General features: G+C 38.0%; 1 pseudogene; it reads left to right on the forward strand.

Annotated features, from left to right (window-relative positions):
- The first annotated feature begins 21906 nt into the window (after window positions 1–21906).
- On the forward strand, window positions 21907–22696 carry LOC128651492 (spindlin-Z-like; annotated as a pseudogene).
- Window positions 22697–23666: the final 970 nt, after the last annotated feature.

The following is a 23666-nucleotide window of genomic DNA, read 5'->3' on the forward strand; positions in this document are numbered from 1 at the left end:
CCGAAATGTAACAAAGGATTGCCCACCATCTTTCTATCCAAGTTGAAAGTAAATATGAACACGTGAGCACAATCGCAGTTTCCACTGGAATGATTACTGTGAATTCAGAGCCCTGGTTAACTGTCAAAAAACACAAAAAAATACATTTAAAACTATAGTTACACTCATTGGGGCCTATCTTTCAAGCTCCATACGCAGCTTGAGGGCCCGTGTTTCTAGAGAGCCTGCAGACTCGCCAGAAACACCAGTTATGAAGCAGATGTAAAAAAGACCGCTGATCCATAACCCTGTCCGCCTGCTCTAATGAGTCAGACAGGAATCGCCGTAATTCATACTCGATCGGGTTGATTGACACCCCCCTGCTGGCGGACAATCGGCCGCGAGTCTGCAGGGGCCAGCGTTGCACCAGCAGCTCACAAGAGCTGCTGGTGCAATGCTGAATACGGAGAGTGTATTGCTCTCCGCATTCAGCGATGTCTGTCGGACCTGATCCGCACTGTCAGATCAGGTCCGACAGACATTTCCTAAATAGGCCTCATAGTAACAGTAAAAAGAATTAATTAAAAAAAAAAAAACTCCAATAAAAAGTTAACCCCTTAGTGACAACTGACGTACCAGGTACGTCCTGCAAAAACTGTCAGTTAGTGACAATGGACGTACCTGGTACGTCAGTTGTCTAAGAGAGTGCTGGAAGCGATCGCAATCGCTTCCAGCAGCTCTCAGGGTATTGCAGTGATGCCTCGATATTGAGGCATCCTGCAATACCCTTTGAAAAGCATCCGATGCAGAGAGAGCCACTCTGTGGCCCTCTCTGCACCGGTAGCGATGGTGCCGTTCGTTGGTGGGTGGGAGCTTACAGGGGAGGCGGGTGGGAGGCTCATCGCTCCCCGGCATCCGGTTCCTGCAAGTGCTTTGTGCACGCCGGATGCTGGAAGCGTGCAGAGGGGGGACTGCGGGGGCGCGCGCGCGTGCATGTGTGTATGTGCGCGCGCGCGCAGCAACCACTAACACCAATTATTAGAGAAGAGAGAGGTGGGGGCAGAAAACGTTTTTTTTCTTCTTAAAATAATAGGATCTGCTAGGGTAGGGGGATGGGGTTATTGGGGGGGGGCAGCTACACTACAGAAAAAGCTGTGTTTAGCAAAAAAATAAAAAATAAAAAAAATAAAACCTTTCTTTTTTGGGGAAAACTGGGTACTGGCAGACAGCTGCCAGTACCCAAGATGGTGGCAAATAGGTAGGTTGGGAGGGTTAGAGAGCTGTTTGGGGGGGATCAGGGATGTTGGGGGCTAAGGCAGGGGTCCATCACAGATTAATAATTAAAAAAATAAATAAATAAATAAAAAACACCTTTTATTTTAGTACTGGCAGACTTTCTGCCAGTACTTAAGATGGCGGGGACAATTGTGGGGTGGGGGAGGGAAGAGAGCTGTTTGGGAGGGATCAGCGGGTGGGATATGTCAGGTGGGAGGCTGATCTCTACACTAAAGCTAAAATTAACCCTGCAAACTCTCTACAAGCTACCTAATTAACCCCTTAACTGCTGGGCATAATACAAGTGTGGTGCGCAGCAGCATTTAGTGGCCTCCTAATTGCCAAAAAGCAACGCCAAAGCCATATATGTCTGCTATATCTGAACAAAAGAGATCCCAGAGAAGCATTTACAACCATTTGTGACATAATTGCACAAGCTGTTTGTAAATAATTGCAGTGAGAAACCTAAAGTTTGTGAAAAATGTAACTTTTTTTTTATTTGCTCGCATTTGGCGGTGAAATGGTGGCATGAAATGTACCAAAATGGGCCTAGATCAATACTTTGGGTTGTCTACTACACTAAACTAAAGCTAAAATTAACCCTTCAAGGTCTCTACAAGCTCCCTAATTAACCCCTTCACTACTGGGCATAATACACGTGTGGTGCACAGCGGCATTTAGTGGCCTTCTAATTACCAAAAAGCAATGCCAAAGCCATATAAGTCTGGTATTTCTGAACAAAGAGGATCCCAGAGAAGCATTTACAACCATTTGTGCCATAATTGCACAAACTGTTTGTAAATAATTTCAGTGAGAAACCTAAAGTTTGTGACAAAATTTTGTGAAAAAGTGAACGATTTTTTTTATTTGCTCGCATTTGGCAGTGAAATGGTGGCATGAAATATACCAAAATGGGCATAAATCAATACTTTGGGTTGTCTTCTAAAAAAAAATATATACATGTCAAGGAATATTCAGAGATTACGGACAGATATCAGTGTTACAATGTAACTATCGCTAATTTTTAAAAAAAGTGGTTTGGAAATAGCAAAGTGCTACTTGTACTTATTGCCCTATAACTTGCAAAAAAAGCAAAGATCATGTAAACATTGGGTATTTCTAAACTCAGGTCAAAATTTAGAAACTATTTAGCATGGGTGTTTTTTGGTGGTCGTAGATGTGTAACATATTTTTGGGGTCAAAGTTAGAAAAAGTGTGATTTTTTCAATTTTTCCTCATATTTTATATTTTTTTTTATAGGAAATTATAAGATATGATGAAAATAATGTTATCTTTAGAAAGTCCATTTAATGGCGAGAAAAACGGTATATAATATGTGTGGGTACAGTAAATGAGTAAGAGGGAAATTACAGCTAAACACAAACACCGCAGAAATGTAAAAATAGCCATTGTCATTAAGGGTAAGAAAATTGAAAAATGGTCCGGTCATTAAGGGGTTAAAAGGGCTCAAAGATTAAAAAAAAAAAAAAAAGTATATATACTGTATATATATGTTTATATGTGTCTACATATGTATTTATGTATTTACAGAAATATATACACATATACACACACAAATACATATGTACACATATATAAAAGTATATATACGTGCATTGGAGCCCTTTTCAGTTAAGTAGATGAATGCAGGAAAGATCATATTTATGCAATATTCATATTTCATAAAGTTTTATACTGTATGTTTAATGCACATATTTCACATTGCAATGCTTTTCACATAGGGGAATATGTTCTATGTATTTTTAAATACATTTTATCTATCTCCTCTCCTCTATCACCTCTCCTCTCTATCATCTCCTCTCTATTATCTCCTCTCTATCATCTCCTCTCTATCATCTCCTCTCTATCATCTCTAAATTATCTCTATTATCTTTCTATTATCTCTCTTTTATCTCTCTATTATCTCTCTATTATCTCTCTATTATCTCTATTATCACTCTATTATCTCTATTATCTCTATTATCTCTCCATTATCTCTCTATCTCTCTATTATCTCTCTCTATCTCTCTATTATCTCTATATTATCTCTATTATCTCTCTTTTATCTCTCTATTATCTCTATTATCTGTTTATTATCTCTATTATCTCTCTACTATCTCTCTATTATCTCTCTATTATCTCTATTATCTCTCTATTTCTCTATTATCTCTCTATTATCTCTCTATTATCTCTCGTATCTCTCTTATCTCTCTATCTCTCTATTATCTCTCTATCATCTCTCTATTATCTATCTCTCTATTATCTCTCATATCTCTCTTATCTCTCTCTTATCTCTCTATCTCTCTATTATCTCTCTATTATCTCTCTATTATCTATCTCTCTATTATCTCTATATCAATAAATATATAGTCGTGCAAAAAATCCATCAAAAATATATTTAGATATCTCTTTAAGAATAGATAGAACATATTTTGCTATGTGCAGAACATTGGATTATAAAATATGCAATTTTATCTTCTTATGTTGTGCTTTAAAAAAACCGTGATCATGTTTGCATGAGGTGGGGATTTTTTTCAACTCCACTGGAGTGAGCACAATTATATCTATATGACCCACATGAACTAGTGCTGCCTTTTTAAAAACTATCAAAATGCATTGAGCAAGAGGTAGTTCAACAGCTTAGAAATTAGCATATGGGCCTACTTAGGTTTAGCTTTCCACAAAGAAAACCAAGAAAGCAAAGGAAATTTGATGAGAAAAGTAAAATGGAAAGTTGCTTAAAATTGCATGCCCTATCTGAATCATGAAAGTTTAATTTTGACTAGACTGTCCCTTTAATGAGATTCATATTTTTTTCCCATGGGTACAGGTGTGTCAGAGCATTGTGTCTTAAAGCCAACTACATCTATTTACATATAATAACACAGAGAAGAATAAAAATTATAATGACCACACACATATGCATAAAGAATTAAAGGGACAGTCAAGTATAAATTAAACTTTCATTATTCAGATAGGACTTTTAATTTTAATTGACTTTCCAATTTACTTTTATCAAATTTGCTTTTTTTCTCTTGGTATTCTTAGTTTAAACTAAACATAGGTAGGCTCATATGCTAATTTCTAAGCCTTTGAGGGCTGCCTCTTATCACAGGCTTTTTAAATCTCTTTTCAACACAAAGAGACAGAAAGTACACGTGGGCCATATAGATAACACTGTGTTCAGGCACAGGGAGTTATTTACAATGCTAAATTTAAGACAATAGATAATAAACAGTCACAGTCATGTGATCAGGGGGCTGGAAGAAGATTCCTAGATACAAGGTAATCACAGAGGTAAAAAGTATATTAATATAACTGTGTTGGTTATGCAAAACTGGGGAATGAGTAATAAAGGGATTATCTATCTTTTAAAACAAGAACAATTCTATGGTTGACTGTCCCTTTAATGCTATAAGCATCTTATTACATCCAAAAAAACATTTTTAAAAATGATGGTGTACGCAGTTATTTGCAACAGTCAAATTACTAAATATAAGCAAGGATGCAAAGTTTCAAAATCACACACTCCCTAGCTATTAGTTTTAATTTTTGCTGAACGTCACAACCATAAATCTTTCTTTTGTAGGCAAAATAGGCTTTTTATAGAGACAGGGAGATAGTGTGAGTAATGAGCAGTGCACCAGCCAGACATTCACCTTTCTAGCAAAAAAATATTTTATGTTTAAAAAAATAAAAATACATGATTTTCCTCTTCAATTCCAAGAGAAGATTGCATTGCATCAAAATATGAAAAATGTAATTATAAAAATATGCAAAACAGAGTCACATTAATGTTTTGACTGCAACGAAGGTCTATATGGGTTAAAGCACGAATCTGTTTAACAAACCTTTTTGTGGCCTATAATTTACTGTGATTTAAAAGGATTTATATGCAAACACAAACGTCCTTTCCACACCTTTGTGTTAGGATATATTTGTACATGATGTGAGAAAAACAAGGTGCTTTACAAAAATCCTGTAATGCATTGAAAAATATTAAACACAAAAATGTATCAGGCATTTAAAATGAAACAAGGGCTTTAAAGTGAATGTCAATTTTGATGCTAAAGTGCCCGTTTTTTAAAAATTCGATTAAAAACAGAGGCACTTTAATTCATCAAAATTTACATTTCCTTCCTGTTGTGAAAAAATACTTACCTGACAGCAGCTCCAGGTTCCTCAGGGTCGTTGCAAGCCATTTCTGACGTCAGAACTGATGGATCGGTCATCCTCCAATCACGGCTTCCCCCCAGGGGAATCAGTGTCTGATTCAACGCCGTGATTGGAGGAAGCCGGATTCCTCATTTTAGACCCAGGAAGAGGCTTTGCGACGGGTGGAGGAAGCTGGAGCGGTTGTCAAGTTTAAAAGGTAAGTATTTTTTTTCAATTTCACCTATTTTAACATTTTTCACATATTCTATTAAGTATTTTTTTTCACAACACGAGTGAAATGTAAATTTTGATGAATTAAAGTGCCCCTGCTTCTAATCATATTTTTAAAAAACGGGCACTTTAGCGTCAAAATTGACATTCATTTTAAAGACTCCAGTCATTTCATCAATGCTAACATCTAAATCCTTTGCGCCACATAAAAAGCAAGCTAATTAATAAACATCTGATAAAAACTTTACCCCTAACTCTTCTAAGCAAAGTCAGTAACCTTACATTTAACTCTATAAAAAAAGATTATAATTGCATCAGAAACAAACTTTTTAAAAATGCACTGTAGAAGTACTGTTCAGGGCCCGTAGAGCACTGCTGTTCCTGAGTGGAAACTGCCACTGATCTAATCAGCAGCGCTAGTTATGCATATACTAGCACTGCTGATTAGATTTGTGAGTTCCGAGCAGTACTTCTTCTGTGTATTTAAGCTTTTTATTGGTGGTTATGTACACAGTAGCGCAGGATCAATAGTGAAAAAAATACATACTCTAAAGAACTGGTTTTCAAATCTGTCCTCAGGCCTCCCCAGCAGGTCAGGTTTTCAGGATTATCTTGGACAAGAGCAGGCAAAATAACCATGGTTACAAAGCAGGTGATTATTTCACCTGTGCTCTAGTTTGGCCTGAGGACAGGTCTGAAAACCAGTGCTCTAAAGTAGAGGAAGTGTTACTATTCTTTACAGAATTAAAAAATAAAGCATGTTTATATTCTGATTGCAAAACAATTTCCCTTTTAACAGCTGTTTAATATGACTGATGTTCCTACTTCATCATTGGTGTGCATATAGGATAGTTTTAGTGATGTACTGCTCAGAGGAAGCTGGTGCAGAAAAGGTTGTATCTCTCCTAAATAGTTTAATATATTCCATAATCTCAAGTAGCCAAATATATGAGGATATACTTTGATCTATGAGTATGCTTAGTCTGCATTTTCTATGTGTAGTTACCTTTATAAAGAACAGTTTACAATAGAAATTTGCCTATGGAATATATTGAATATGGAATATATATTGTAGGTGTTTAGCAGATACATAGTTAACATCAGCAAATCGGAATTTATAAGTGAATCAGACATCTAAACTAAAATGAGCGTATTTAGAAACTGCTGCAATTGCCAGCCCTATAGATTAATCAAGCATGAATCTTGATGTGGGATGCACTATGAATCCTCACTTAAATATCTCATCAACCTCAAAAAAGCATGCGTTTTTAGAAATCTATAATGCAACTTGGTTTGCTTGATTCATTTTGGGCCAGATTATAAATATCGCTTCTGCAAAAAGAGATATTTGTGCTCCACTTTGTGCACGCAGATATACGATTGTATTACAAGTGAGGTGCAATGCGAACACGACCTTGCTTTCGCATTGCATGGAACCATTGTGCTCACAAGAGCGTGCTACGATAGGCTCCAATGGGAGCCTCGTTAGCATACCATGGGTAAATCACGCAGCAACAGGCAGAAGATTGTAAATATATGTATATGAATATATACATATATATATTTATGTGTTTATATGTATATATACACATATTAACACATACATATATACATGTATGTATATAAGCATATACCTGTACATATATATTTACTGAGAACACATAGTTCCCATAGACCACAATGTAAAAGCACTTTTCAGTGCCGTTTTTTTTTTCTAACATCCTTGACCCATTCAATTTAACCCATAAATACTGCATTTTTTAATTAAAGCTGTTACAGTTTTTAGTTTATTTTTATACAACCTCAATTGGGGCACATTTTTAAAATAAACCAGAGGTCTGACCACTTGTAACGGCTGGTTATTTATCACTTGCCCATTTGCAGGCGTGCAGTAAATTAATTCTCCACTTGTAATATAGCTCTTCATCAGGTGTATTGAAATTCTTAGAGATAGCCAGGGTTGGCTCCAAGGGGGGGGGGGGGGTTTGGGGTGCATGGCTGTTTAGGGGACATGATTGAGATTTGAGAATGAGTTTAGGGGTTTTGGATCATGGTGATTAAGGGGTGAATTGTTTTTAAGGAGCTATTGCACTGGGGGTCTCAAGTTTAATGGCTCTGTTTTAGTGCACTGCATAGGATTTAGACTTCATTCTTTTACCTAGTGATTTAGCTCATATTCTCCTAATGTTAATAGTGGGGGATAAGCCAGCCAGAAGCTACACTTCCCTGCAGAATATTTAGGTCTGCTCTTATTTTGTTTCTCATACATGCTTTGTAAATGCGTGCCCCCTCATGAAAAAAAAATGCCCCCCCATTTCATTCGTTCTGGAGCCGACCCTGGAGATAGCCATGCTGATTTAACCTTTTAGGTGCTAGAGTTGACTGCAGCCTTGTGTGTAGCAATACATTTTACCCAAATGTTACAAAATATTTAAAAAGTCTCAATTTTTGTGCTATAAATGCACAAGCACTGTCTATTGGAGCTATATGTGTAGCATCTTTAAAATAGATGAAAATAGATCAACATCACTATAGCTAGGGTTGCCACCTCGGCCTTGTTTTCCTGGACATTTATGGTTATACATGTTTCAGGTTATGCAGGGAGGTACATGTATAGTGCTGTCTAGGGTCACTATTCATGTGTTGTTTAGGTGCGCAATGCATGTTCCCCTCTGCACACCCTGCAGCATGTGTAACGCATAAGTGTCCAGTAAAACATGGCCGAGGTGGTAACCGTAGCTGTAGCTGTAGATAGCTGAAGCTTGCTCATTGTGTCACTTTGCTCAATAGAAAGCAAAAGCTTTATTTCTTTGCATTTTTATTTTTTTACACTGTTTAAAGTTACATAACAAAATTTAAAAATCTCTGGAGCAATATAGAGCAACACAGTCATGGTACAAATGTACAGCTCCCGCTCTATATTGTAAACACTAAACTGAAGTGCACTGCTTCTGTCACATAGTGAGTGAATACATAAAGGGACAGTCTAGTCGAAATTAAACGTTTATATTTCTGGTAGGGCATGCAATTTAAAGCAACTTTCAATCTTAATTTTATAATCACATTGTTTTTGTTCTCTTGCTATTCTTTGCTGAAAGCTAAGCCTAGATAGTCGCATATACTAATTTCTAAGTCCTTGAAAGTCGCCTCCTATCTCAGTTGTTACAGCTAGACAGTGCTAGTTCATGTGTGTCATATAGATAACATTGTGCTTACTACTGTAGAGTTATTTATGAGTCAGCACTGTTTGGCTAAAATGCAAGTTTGTCAAAAGAACTGAAATAAGGGGGCAGTCTGCAGAGGCTTAAATACAAGGTAATCACAGAGGTAAAGAGTATATTAATATAACAGTGTTGGTTATGCAAAACTGGGGAATGGGTAATAAAGGGAATATTTATTTTTTTAAACAATAACAATTCTGGGATGGACTGTCCCTTTAAGTGCCCAGTGTTATGATGCGGAGCTTCACTAACTGGCACCAGTACATTGTTAAAATAAGTGAATGACTTTAGAGAGAGCTACAGCTATTGGAGGAAAAAGAATACACTAGTATACACTGTGCACAAGCTAAGTAATAGGGATGGGCGAATGTGTTTATATTCGAAATTCAAATGTTAGAACGAATGTTATTGTAGAAATTCGATTTACATAATAGAATGATGATAAGAATGAATATTCTAAAAAAATAGATTTTCGAATGTTATTTACAGTTTTCGAATGTCACATTAGAATTCGAATGTCACTTTCGATTTCGAATATTACATTTATAAAACACAATTGTAGACTAGAAACACTATTTCGAATTTGAATGTCACATTCAAATCGAATATCACATTCATATCAAATATCACATTAAAATTTGAATCTTACATTTATAAAACACAGTATTAGACTAGAAATAGTATTTCAAATTCGAATGTCACATTCGAATCGAATATCACATACGAATCGAATATCACATTCGAATCAAATATCACATTCGAATCGAATATCACATTCGAATCGAATATCACATTTATTAAACACAGTTGTAAACTAGAAATACTATTAAACTAGAAATACTAAAACACAGTATTAGACTAGAAATAGTATTTCAAATTCAAATGTCACATTCGAATCGAATATCACATACGAATCGAATATCACATACAAATCGAATATCACATTCGAATCGAATATCACATTTGAATTCGAACGTCACATTTGAATTTGAATATAACATTTAAAAAACACAGTATTAGACTAAAAATACTATTTCTAATTTGAACGTGACATTCAAATTCGAATGCCACATTCGAATTCAAATATTACATTTAAAACACAGTATTAGACTAGAAATACTATTTCAAATTCAAATGTGACATTCAAATGTAGCATTCAAATTCGAATATTACATTTATTAAACAAACTAAAAAAAAAACAAAGTCTTGGGGAGACGGTTGGAGAGAGGCTTAGTTAACCTTTAGATTGTAGCGCTGTATATCTTTGTATTATCTAATTACATTTATTAAACACAGTTGTAGACTAGAAATACTATTTCGAATTTGAATGTCACATTCAAATTTGAATATTACATTTTCGAAATTGAATGAATACATAGCTAAACATTCTATTATTCTAACAAATATTTTCGAATTTTATTGAAAAATTTGAAAACGAAAATTCGAAAATAGAATGTTAGTATGCTATATAAACATTCGAAATTTGATTCGAATGAACGAATGTATAAAAATTTGTTTTAAATTTTGAATTTTTAGAAACATTCGCCCATCCCTACTCAGTATGAGTGCAGATAAAAATATTGTGCTCAATTGGATAATATAGATAATTTGGAAGGCTTTATAAAATTGTGTGCTCTGTCTGAATCATGAAAGAAATAGTTTGACTTTAGTATTCCCTTAATATTTTTTTTTTTTAAGATATTGAGAAAAGTATTATTTTAAACACATAACCAGTTAGATGCACATGACAAGGAATTTTTGTCATGAATATCTCTTCTGCAGTGCAGATTTTGAACACAGCTTCATCCTCCAAGGGTTCTCCCATCTGATCTGGATACTGGGGACCCCCAAGCAGATGGAGAAAGGAGACTGCAGTCCTTCTATCCATCATTGTCTCTGTGCTGCAGACACTGTGAAGTCCAGTACCCGTGGTGAAATTACAAGGGGCGAGAATACCTGCCGAAGTAAGTTGTGTGAGCCTTTATCGAGCACCCAGGCCAATTACAGAGACAAGTGACCCTTCTGCCCTTTCACATGCCCATGTTTAACAAGAGGGGGTGAGTGTGCTAATAGATCCCATATTCCTCCAATATTTAGACTAGAAGGACAAGTGTTATCTCATTTCAAATAGAGGAGTCTTCCCTTTGAAATAAGAGGTCACATGTCCCTGTAAGTAGAAGGTGATTGCCGTAAAAATGGTGAATACCAACAGCAGAATTTAAAATATGTTTAGCCAGAGGGGAGGGGGGCTCTAATAGAAGCACAATTTCCTCCACTGTTTGGGCTAGAGGAAAAAGTGACCCCTTATTTGAAAGAACACACCCTCATCTTTCAAATGATGGGTCACTTGCTCCTCTAGGATGCAAATGATCACCAATAAAAAAATTAAACCCCTCATGTAAAAAAGGTAATTCTGTCCTCTCATTATCAGGTGATCACTATCGTAATAGTAATCACCAGCCCCAAGAGGATAGCCGTAATGTGTTTGAGAAGGTGGAGGGGGCACTTTTAGAGCCCATATGCCCCCCTTAAAACACAAAGGGGTAAGAGACCACAATTTAAAAGAACCAAAGCTCTATTTTCAGTGTGAAGTCTTATACCCCTGTAACTAATAAGGTGATTGTTATTTGTATGCCAAATTGCCTACATAATGTATTTACTGTATGGGGGCTATGGCCCCTTGAACCCCAAAATATGTTCTACAATGGGGCAGACGACTTCTTGTTTTAAAGAGGCAATGACTGGAAGGGCTAAATCAAATACAAAAAATGACCAGCGCCAAAAATAGTATGATACAAAAACTCTGAAGAAGAATAGGGCTTTCCCAAACCCTGTAGGAAAATAATACTGAAACAAATATGGATCTTGAAAGTGCAGATACCTACTTAGGTGTAGTGAAACCGCGGACTCGAACTTCCGGTATTGTTCGCGAACGCGCGAACCGCACGAACCGCCATTGAATTCAATAGGCAGGCGAACTTTAAAACCTACAAGGACTCTTTCTGGCCACAATAGTGATGGAAAAGTTGTTTCAAGGGTACTAACACCTGGACTGTTGCATGCTGGAGGGGGATCCCTGGCAAAACTCCCATGGAAAATTACATAGTTGATGCAGAGTCTGCTTTTAAGCCATAATGGGTCTAAATCAAATAACATTCCCAAAGTGGCTGTCTCAAAACATCCCGGACAGAAGATAGATTGATAGTGATAGATAGGATAGATAGATATACATAGATTGATAGTTAGATAGAATCGATAGAAGAGAAATAGATAGATTTGTTAGATATATAATTACCCTAATAAATTCTAATAATCAAACATGCGTTCTTGGACCCAACTAGCTTGTGTCAATTAGTACTTTTCTTAGCACTTTAATCCCTGTTCCCCCCCCCCCCTATCTGGGGAGTTCTATATGGCCTGCCAGATTACCCTGAAAAATTATAATAATAAGACATGTGGTCTGCTACCTATTTTAACGAGGTTGTGTTTTAAGTACTACCATTCTTAGCACTTTAATCTCTGTAACTCCCCCTATTTGTTGAGGTCTATACGGCCTGGATGATTACCCATACAAAATATAATAATAAGACATCTGCTCTTGGTCTGCGACCCATGGTAACAATTTTGTGTTAATTAGTAATGTCCTTCGCATTTTAATAGCTGTTACTCATACTCACCCTATCGGTGGAGTTCTATATGGCCTGCATGATTACCCTTACAAAATATAACAACCAAACATATGCTCTGGGACCCATGGTAAGTAGGTTGTGTTAAGTAGTACTGTTCTTTGCATTTTCATACCTGTTACAACACCAAATGGTGGCAGGTCTACCTGGCCTTCATGATTAGCTGCACCCAAACCAAAAAAAAAGCAGAGTGGTCTCCCACCCATGGCTAACTCTGTTGTTTCAATTAGTACTATTCTTAGCACTTTCATCCCTGTTACGGGTGGTCTACATGGCCATCATGATTAGCCAAACAAAATACTACAATCCAACCTTTGCTCAGTCTTCATAGGCCCTTCATTGTCTGTATTTTGATAGTACAGTTCTTATTATTTTTATAGCTGATACAACACCGAATGTTGTCAGCTCTATATGGCCTGCATGATTAGCTGCACCCAATACAAAAATAAATCCAAGCGGTCTTGGATTAACACCCATGGCTAACTCTGTTGTTTCAAGTAGTATTATTCTTAGCACTTTCATCTCATCATCCCTGTTACTTCCAGGACTCTCGGTGGTGGTGGTCTACATGGCCATCATGATTAGCTTAACCAAATACTACAATCCAACCTTTGCTCAGTCTTCCTAAGGCCCTTCATTGGCTGTATTTTGGTAGTACTGTTCTTATTACTACATGGTGGTCTACATGGCCATCATGATTAGCCTAACCAAATACTACAATCCAACCTTGGCCCAGTCTTCCTAAGGCCCTTCATTGGCTGTATTTTGGTAGTACTGTTCTTATTAGTTTAATAGCTGATACGACACTGAATGTTTTCAGCTCTATATGACCTGCATGAATAGCCGCACCCAAAGCCAAAAAAAAAGCCAAGCGGTTTTGCACTAACACCCATGGCTAACTCTGTTGTTTCAAGTTCTACTATTCTTAGCTCTTTCATCTCATCATCCCTGTTACTTCCAGGACTCTCGGTGGTGGTGGTCTACATGGCCATCATGATTAGCCTAACCAAATACTATAATCCAACCTTGGCCCAGTCTTCCTAAGGCCCTTCATTGGCTGTATTTTGGTAGTATTGTTCTTATTACTACATGGTGGTCTACATGGCCATCATGATTAGCCTAACCAAATACTACAATCCAACCTTGGCCCAGTCTTCCTAAGGCCCTTCATTGGCTGTATTTTGGTAGTACTGTTCTTATTAGTTTAATAGCTGATACGACACCAAATGTTTTCAGCTCTATATGGCCTGCATGAATAGCCGCACCCAAAGCCAAAAAAAAGCCAAGCGGTTTTGCACTAACACCCATGGCTAACTCTGTTGTTTCAAGTTCTACTATTCTTAGCTCTTTCATCTCATCATCCCTGTTACTTCCAGGACTCTCGGTGGTGCTGGTCTACATGGCCATCATGATTAGCCTAACCAAATACTACAATCCAACCTTGGCCCAGTCTTCCTAAGACCCTTCATTGGCTGTATTTTGGTAGTACTGTTCTTATTAGTTTAATAGCTGATACGACACCGAATGTTGTCAGCTCTATATGGCCTGCATGAATAGCCGCACCCAAAGCCAAAAAAAAGCCAAGCGGTTTTGCACTAACACCCATGGCTAACTCTGTTGTTTCAAGTTCTACTATTCTTAGCTCTTTCATCTCATCATCCCTGTTACTTCCAGGACTCTCTGTGGTGCTGGTCTACATGGCCATCATGATTAGCCTAACCAAATACTACAATCCAACCTTGGCCCAGTCTTCCTAAGACCCTTCATTGGCTGTATTTTGGTAGTACTGTTCTTATTAGTTTAATAGCTGATACGACACCGAATGTTGTCAGCTCTATATGGCCTGCATGAATAGCCGCACCCAAAGCCAAAAAAAAGCCAGGCGGTTTTGCACTAACACCCATGGCTAACTCTGTTGTTTCAAGTTCTACTATTCTTAGCTCTTTCATCTCATCATCCCTGTTACTTCCAGGACTCTCGGTGGTGGTGGTCTACATGGCCATCATGATTAGCCTAACCAAATACTACAATCCAACCTTGGCCCAGTCTTCCTAAGACCCTTCATTGGCTGTATTTTGGTAGTACTGTTCTTATTAGTTTGATAGCTGATACGACACCGAATGTTGTCAGCTCTATATGGCCTGCATGAATAGCCGCACCCAAAGCCAAAAAAAAGCCAAGCGGTTTTGCACTAACATCCATGGCTAACTCTGTTGTTTCAAGTTCTACTATTCTTAGCTCTTTCATCTCATCATCCCTGTTACTTCCAGGACTCTCGGTGGTGGTGGTCTACATGGCCATCATGATTAGCCTAACCAAATACTACAATCCAACCTTGGCCCAGTCTTCCTAAGGCCCTTCATTGGCTGTATTTTGGTAGTACTGTTCTTATTAGTTTAATAGCTGATACGACACCGAATGTTGTCAGCTCTATATGGCCTGCATGAATAGCCGCACCCAAAGCCAAAAAAAAGCCAAGCGGTTTTGCACTAACACCCATGGCTAACTCTGTTGTTTCAAGTTCTACTATTCTTAGCTCTTTCATCTCATCATCCCTGTTACTTCCAGGACTCTCGGTGGTGGTGGTCTACATGGCCATCATGATTAGCCTAACCAAATACTACAATCCAACCTTGGCTCAATCTTCCTAAGGCCCTTCATTGGCTGTATTTTGGTAGTACTGTTCTTATTATTTTAATAGCTGATACGATACCGAATGTTTTCAGCTCTATATGGCCTGCATGAATAGCCACACCCAAAGCCAAAAAAAAGCCAAGCGGTTTTGCACTAACACCCATGGCTAACTCTGTTGTTTCAAGTTCTACTATTCTTAGCTCTTTCATCTCATCATCCCTGTTACTTCCAGGACTCTCGGTGGTGGTGGTCTACATGGCCATCATGATTAGCCTAACCAAATACTACAATCCAACCTTGGCTCAGTCTTCCTAAGGCCCTTCATTGGCTGTATTTTGGTAGTACTGTCATCCTTTTGAATAATAGATTACAGGAAAGGCATTGATTTTAGAATCCCAGAGATCATTTATATGACCCGTGAAATAAAAAAAAAAATTCATTAGATACCCGTTACACAATTATTTATCCTCAGGCCTTTTTAATACGAGGGTCCCGGAGCCTCAACCGAAACAACAGCATGAAAGAGAAGATATGTCATCCTTTTGAATAAAAGATTACAGTAAAGGCATTGGTTTTAGAAACCCACAGATCATTATTTGCAACCGTGAAATTAGAAAAAAACATTGATTACACAGCCGTGACACTTATTTATGCTCAGGCCTTTTTAATACGAGGGTCCCGGAGCCTCAACCGAAACAACAGCATGAAAGAGGAGATATGTCATCCTTTTGAATAAAAGATTACAGTAAAGGCATTGATTTTAGAAACCCACAGATCATTATTTGCAACCGTGAATTTAGAAAAAAAAATTGATTAGACACCCGTGACACTTATTTATGCTCAGGCCTTTTTAATAAGAGGGTCCCGGAGCCTCAACCGAAACAACAGCATGAAAGAAGAGATATGTCATCCTTTTGAATAAAAGATTACAGTAAAGGCATTGATTTTAGAAACCCACAGATCATTATTTGCAACCGTGAATTTAGAAAAAAACATTGATTACACAGCCGTGACACTTATTTATGCTCAGGCCTTTTTAATACGAGGGTCCCGGAGCCTCAACCGAAACAACAGCATGAAAGAGGAGATATGTCATCCTTTTGAATAAAAGATTACAGTAAAGGCATTGATTTTAGAAACCCACAGATCATTATTTGCAACCGTGAAATTAGAAAAAAACATTGATTACACAGCCTGACACTTATTTATGCTCAGGCCTTTTTAATACGAGGGTCCCGGAGCCTCAACCGAAACAACAGCATGAAAGAGGAGATATGTCATCCTTTTGAATAAAAGATTACAGTAAAGGCATTGATTTTAGAAACCCACAGATCATTATTTGCAACCGTGAAATTATAAAAAAACATTCATTAGACAGCCGTGACACTTATTTATGCTCAGGCCTTTTTAATACGAGGGTCCCAGAGCCTCAACCGAAACAACAGCATGAAAGAGGAGATAGGTCATCCTTTTGAATAAAAGATTACTGTAAAGGCATTGATTTTAGAAACCCACAGATCATTATTTGCAACCGTGAATTTAGAAAAAAAACATTGATTACACACCTGTGACACTTACTTATGCTCAGGCCTTTTTAATACGAGGGTCCCGGAGCCTCAACCGAAACAACAGCATGAAAGAGGAGATATGTCATCCTTTTGAATAAAAGATTACAGTAAAGGCATTGATTTTAGAAACCCACAGATCATTATTTGCAACCGTGAAATTAGAAAAAAACATTGATTACACAGCCGTGACACTTATTTATGATCAGGCCTTTTTAATACGAGGGTCCCAGAGCCTCAACCGAAACAACAGCATGAAAGAGGAGATATGTCATCCTTTTGAATAAAAGATTACAGTAAAGGCATTGATGTTAGAAACCCACAGATCATTATTTGCAACCGTGAAATTAGAAAAAAACATTCATTAGACACCGGTTACACTTATTTATCCTCAGGCCTTGTTAATACGAGGGTCCCGGAGCCGCAACTGAAACAACAGCATGAAAGTGGACATATGTCATCCTTTTGAATTATAGATTACAGGAAAGGCATTGATTTTAGAAACACTGAGATAATTACTTGCAACCGGGAAATAAAAAAAAACATTGAACAGACACCCAGTACACTTTATTATCCATAGGCCTTTTCAGCAGAGGCTCCAGGACCCTCAACAAAAACAAGAGCAGGGAGCTGGGCATAGGAGTACAATGGAGTGTGACAATAATAATCTGAAGGTGAAGATTGCATAGTTGTGGCATTTTAATTTTGTTATCGTGGGAACTTAGTACTTGCAATGACCTTGCTCTGGTGAATCCATATCGCAAATGTGTTATTTAAGGCACTGTTTGTCTATTTTTTTGAATATCAGCATTTGGTAAATGAAGCTCAACTTAAGGCTGGTGAGAAACGACCTTTCTTCTGGCTGTTTGCAAATGTTGTGGCTCTGGACAAACATGTGAATAAGGGGCCATCAGCCATATTCTGCACGCAACCCCTTTGATGATTGACGATAAACATGTGTCACCTGCAAGCAGAGCTCGTTACTTCTGTCTAAATCATCTTCCTGGTATGGACAGGCCACTGTTTCCCACAGCAAGTACGAATATTGAAATACAAGATTGTCTTGAGTATGGTAGGAAACCAAAGTTTATTTAATTCTGTACTATCTATCACCACAAAAAATGAACTTCTTGAAGCAACGAAAATGCCAGCAATTTCATGTGCTTATGGATGACAAGGACGTCCTGTCCTGTGGTGCACAGAGATGGAGACGATTTTTGCCCTCCCTGTACACTACCCAGATGTCTCAAACATCACCAGAAACACAATACAGCCACTCTTGTGAAGTTCCTGGAGTGTTCCGGTAGCCATCTCTTTGCGCTCCTAAAGGAATACTTTATCAGTGTTTTTGTATACATCCGACAACAGCTTTGGAGACTGTGGTGACGCACAGGTTATTTACTGTTGTTCCAGCTGTGGCAATATCAATTGGCATGAAAAAGTTAAGATTTGTGGGTGGCGGAGCCTATAGCTGTTGCGGTAGGACGTGTGTTTGAGGAGCTCCAGGTCTTACAAGTTACTTTGGAGTTAGTTTTCAACCTTAATTTAATTTTCTTTTTGGGATTCATAGTCACACTTTCTGGGGCTATCCAAGAGGAGCCTGGTAAAAGCAGTTTTAGTCACCCCTTATATCAACGGGTACGGAGACCTGTTTTTTTCATTTCCAATATTGCGCCGGTCCACAAACTAATCCTGAATGGAAAAAAAACCTTAAAATTTGGACTAGTGATGCACATTTTATGCATGCTGTGGCAATTGCAATTTGCAATAAAAATAATCTGCTCACAACAACCACTACCTACGACCACATCTGACTCCTGAAGTCATGCTTCAGTTATTAAGTCAAGTTAAATAATTATTATTTTTTTTTTATGCTCAGCAGAGGCTCCAGGACCCTCGACAAAACCAGCAGCAGGAAAGAGGACATATGGCATCCTTTTGAAAAAATGATTATAGGAAAGGCATTGATTTCAGAAACACAGAGATTATTAGTTGCAAACGGTAAATAGAAAAAAACATTGATTATACACCCAGTACACTTATTTTTCATTAGGCCTTTTTAATAAGATTAAGAGGCTCCCGGAGCCTCAACAGAAACAACAGCATTAAAAAGTACATATGGCATCCTTGTGAATAATAGATAACAGGAAAGGCATTGATTTTAGAAACCCGTGGATAATTTTTTGCAACCATGAAATCTAAAAAAACATAGATTAGACACCCAGTACACTTCTTTATCCTTAGGCCTTTTAAGCATAGGCTCCAGGACCCTCAACAAAACCAGCAGCAGGAAAGAGGACATATGGCATTCTTTTGTAAATTAGATTACAGGAAAGGCATTGATTTTAGAAACACAGAGATCATTTATATGACCAGTGAAATAGAAAAAAAAATGATTGGACACCCAGTACACTTCTTTATCCTTAGTCCTTTTTAATACGAGGGTCCCGGAGCCTCAACAGAAACAACAGCATGAAAAAGGACATATGTCATCCTTTTGAATAATCGATTTCAGGAAAGGCATTGTTTTTAGAATCCCACAGATCATTTATATGACCCGTGAAATAGAAAAAAACATTGATTAGACACCCAGTACACTTATTTATCCATAGTCCTTTTTAGCAGAGGCTCCAGGACCCTCAACAAAAACAAGAGCAGGGAGGTGGGCATAGGAGTACAATGGAGTGTGACAATAATAATGTGAAGGGGAAGATTGCGGAGTTGTGTCATTTTAATTTTGTTATTGTGGGAAATACTTGCAATGACCTTGCTCTGGTGAATCCATATTGCAAATGTGTTTTTTTAAGGCACTGTTTGTCTATTTTTTTAATATCAGCATTTGGTAATTGAAGCTCAACTTAAGGCTGGTGAGAATCGACCTCTCTTCTGGCTGTTTGCAAATGTTGTTGCTCTGGACAAACATGTGAATAAGGGGCCATCAGCCATATTCTGCACGCAACCCCTTTGATGATTGGCGATAAACATGTGTCACCTGCAATCAGAGCCCTTTACTTCTGTCTAAATCATCTTCCTGCTATGGACAGCCCGCTGTTTCCCACAGCAAGTCTGAAGCTTGAACTACAAGATTGTCTTGAGTATGGTAGGAAACCAAAGTTTATTTTATTCTGTACTATCACCACAAAAACTGAACTTCTTGAAGCAACAAAAATGCCAGCAATTTCATGTGCTTATGGATGACAAGGACGTCCTGTCCTGTGGTGCACAGAGATGGAGACGATTTTTGCCCTCCCTGTACACTACCCAGATGTCTACAACATCACCGGAAACACAAGACAGCCACTGTTGTGAAGTTCCTGGAGTGTTCCGGTAGCCATCTCTTTGCGCCCCAAAAGGAATTCTTTATTGTTGTTTTTGTATACATCCGACAATAGCTTCGGAGACTGTGGTGACGCACATGTTAGTTACTGTTGTTCCAGCTGTGGCAATATCAATTGGCATTAAAAAGGTAAGATTTGGGTGGGCGGAGCCTATAGCTGTTGCGGTAGCACGTGTGTTTGAGGAGCTCCAGGTCTTACAATTTACTTAGGAGTAATTTTTCAACCTTAATTTAATTTTCTTTTTGGGATTCATACTCACACTTTCTGGGGCTATCCAAGAGGAGCCTGGTAAAAGCACTAGTAGTCACCCCTTATATCAACGGGTACCGAGACCTGTTTTTTGCGTTTCCAATATTGCGCCGTACCCCAAACTAATCCTGAATGAAAAAAAAAATTTAAAATTTGGACTAGTGACGCACATTTTATGCACGCTGAGGCAATTGCAATTTGCAATAAAAATAATCTGCTAACAACAACCACTACCTACGACCACACCTGACTCCTGAAGTCATGCTTCAGTTATTCAGTCAAGTTAAATTAATTTTTTTTTCTTTATTATGCGCAGCAGAGGCTCCAGGACCGTCGACGAAACCAGCAGCAGCAAAGACGACATATGGCATCCTTTTGAAAAAATGATTATAGGAAAGGCATTGATTTCAGAAAAACAGAGATCATTAGTTGCAACCGGTAAATAAAAAAAAACATTGATTAGACACCCAGTACATTTATTTTTCATTAGGCCTTTTTAATAAGAGGCTCCCGGAGCCTCAACGGAAACAACAGCATCAAAAAGTACATATGGCATCCTTGTGAATAATAGATTACTGGAAAGGTATTGATTTTAGAAACCCGTGGATAATTTTTTGCAAACGTGAAATCTAATAAAACATAGATTATACACCCAGTACACTTCTTTATCCTTAGGCCTTTTTAGAAGAGTCTCCCGTAGCCTCAACAGAAACAACAGCATGAAAGAGGACATATGGCATCCTTGTGACTAATAGATTACAGGAAAGGCATTGATTTTAGAAACCCGGAGATAATTTGTTGCAACCGGGAAATCTAAAAAAAAAATGGATTAGACAACCAGGACACTTATTTATCCTTAGGCCTTAGTAGCAGAGGCTCCAGGACCCTCAACAAAACCAGCAGCAGTAAAGAGGACATATGGCATCCTTTAGAAAAATAGATTTCTGGAAAGGCATTGATTTTAGAAACACAGAGATCATTAGTTGCAACCGTGCAATCTCTAAAAAATTGGATTATACACCAAGTACACTTATTTATCCTTAGGCCTTTTTTGCAGAGGCTCCAGGACCCTCCACAAAACCAGCAGCATGAAAGAGGACATATGGATCTGGCAGAGGAAATGTAGTGGGGGGAGGGGTTCCAAAGACGAAGGAAAACGAGGAACTGGAATGTGAGGGTTTGGGCCAGGTCTGGAAGTTCAGCAGGAGAGCTTGAGGCGGGAGTTGCTGTTAGTGCTGCCGACAAAACCTATGACGGATAAGGCAGGCAGAAAAAAGGGTGGAGGTTAGGACACTAAAAAAAAAATATATCATTGAGACAGAGTACTGCAACAAATCGCAAGGACTGGAGGGACTGTGTAGTAAATTGAATGTTACGTCTATGCAGCACTCTTCAGGTTGGAGTAGCCTGACATTGGAACCACTTGCTGTGGATTGAAACACAGAAATCTTGCTTGGATGGTGGACTAAAAGGACACAGTTTCTTTGTATAGACTGGAACAAAAAAGGGTAATTGGAGGAATAGGATTTTTACCCTAGTTTGGCAGCTTTGCTGCCCTTTTATACACTGATGAATGAAGACCCCATTCGGAAAGGCAGCAGGTCAGAGAGCCAGAGGTGATGCAGCACATGCAGGTGTGTTCTGCCAGTATGATGAAAAAAAGGACTTCTCACAAGAAGCATCGAAATAATGTTGGTCCAAGCAAACCAATTTCCCAGCCCTGGAGGAATATTGTAGGTTGCAGAATACAGCATGGTTGAAAAGAAGGTAGTGGCCCAATAACACAATGGAAAGGAACTGTATAGGATCAAGTGCCAGTCAACCCATCCCTTTATCTTATTAAATATGATGGATTTGATTGTGTCTATGGACTAGAACTCCACAAGGACGAGCGAGTGTCTGCTCTTGAAGTTCTTCCAGATAGAGTTGCTTCATCTCGAATTAGTGATGCTCACTTGGCAGACACAATGATTGTTAAAGCTGTTGAACACATGTTTGAAACAGAAGATGGTTCTAAGGATGAGTGGAGAGGAATGGTCTTAGCAAGAGCTCCCATAATGAACACATGGTTTTATATAACCTACGAGAAGGACACAGTTTTATATATGTATCAGCTATTAGATGACTTCAAAGAAGGAGATCTCCGCATCATGCCAGACTCTAATGATTCCCCTCCAGCAGAAAGAGAACCAGGAGAAGTTGTGGACAGCCTTGTAGGAAAGCAAGTGGAGTATGCCAAAGAAGATGGCTCAAAAAGGACTGGCATGGTAATACACCAAGTGGAAGCCAAACCCTCTGTTTATTTCATAAAATTTGATGACGATTTCCATATTTATGTCTACGATTTTGTGAAGACATCGTAGATGTAATATTTGACTTATTGCCAAACAGGTGGATTTATTAAATGTAAAATATGTAGACAAACCTGTCCACTTCTGTCCAATTATGTGACACTTCAGATTCCAGGCAAGCCCGCAACCCCTTAAATGAAGTAACTCAGTTTTGTTGCTAAGAACAAAAAAAAAAAATTCCTCATCAAAAGGAAACAAACCACGTTCTGTGAATTACAACTCATTTTGCATAATGGAATTTATCCTTTAGAAGGAAACTGATCTAGTAGTGGTGAATTCAAACAAAAGAAGCATGGATGCAAGAGACAAACTGGGCGAATTCTGTAAATTTTCAAAGTGGGGGAAAAAAAGGTTATAAAAATGTAATTGTTGTATTTCTTAAGCACTCATTCCTCATCAATACAAGTCCAGTTTGGTATATCTAACTACTTTAACATAGTTATCAGTATGTATTTCAATTAAAAGTATTTTTCCCAGTGTTACTTATGTCTTATAATGTGTGGAGTGTGGTGCTGCAGTTCAGTTATCCAGCTGCCCAGTGATGTAGGTTTTTTTTTTTTTCTTTGGTCCCTCTTGTTACAACTTTCTGATTCATAATATTTTGTTACTTTTTGTACCTGTTTTGTCAGAAATCTTGTTATAGTACAACAATTGACAACTTATTTCCATTTTTTTTTATCCCATCCCAGTAAAAACGATTATTCAGCAAAAAAAAAAAAGAGGACATATGGCATCCTTTTGAAAATTAGATTACAGGAAAGGCATTGATTTTAGAAACACAGAGATCATTAACTGCAACCGTGAAATCTCAAAAAACATAGATTATACACCCAGTACACTTCTTTATCCTTAGGCCTTTTTAGAAGAGGCTCCCTGAGCCTCAACAGAAACAACAGCATGAAAGAGTACATATGGCATCCTTGTGAATAATAGATTGCAGGAAAGGCATTGATTTTAGAAACCCCTGGATAATTTTTTGCAA

The sequence above is a fragment of the Bombina bombina genome, chromosome 3, assembly GCF_027579735.1.
Source record: "Bombina bombina isolate aBomBom1 chromosome 3, aBomBom1.pri, whole genome shotgun sequence".
Taxonomy (NCBI): Eukaryota; Metazoa; Chordata; class Amphibia; order Anura; family Bombinatoridae; genus Bombina; species Bombina bombina.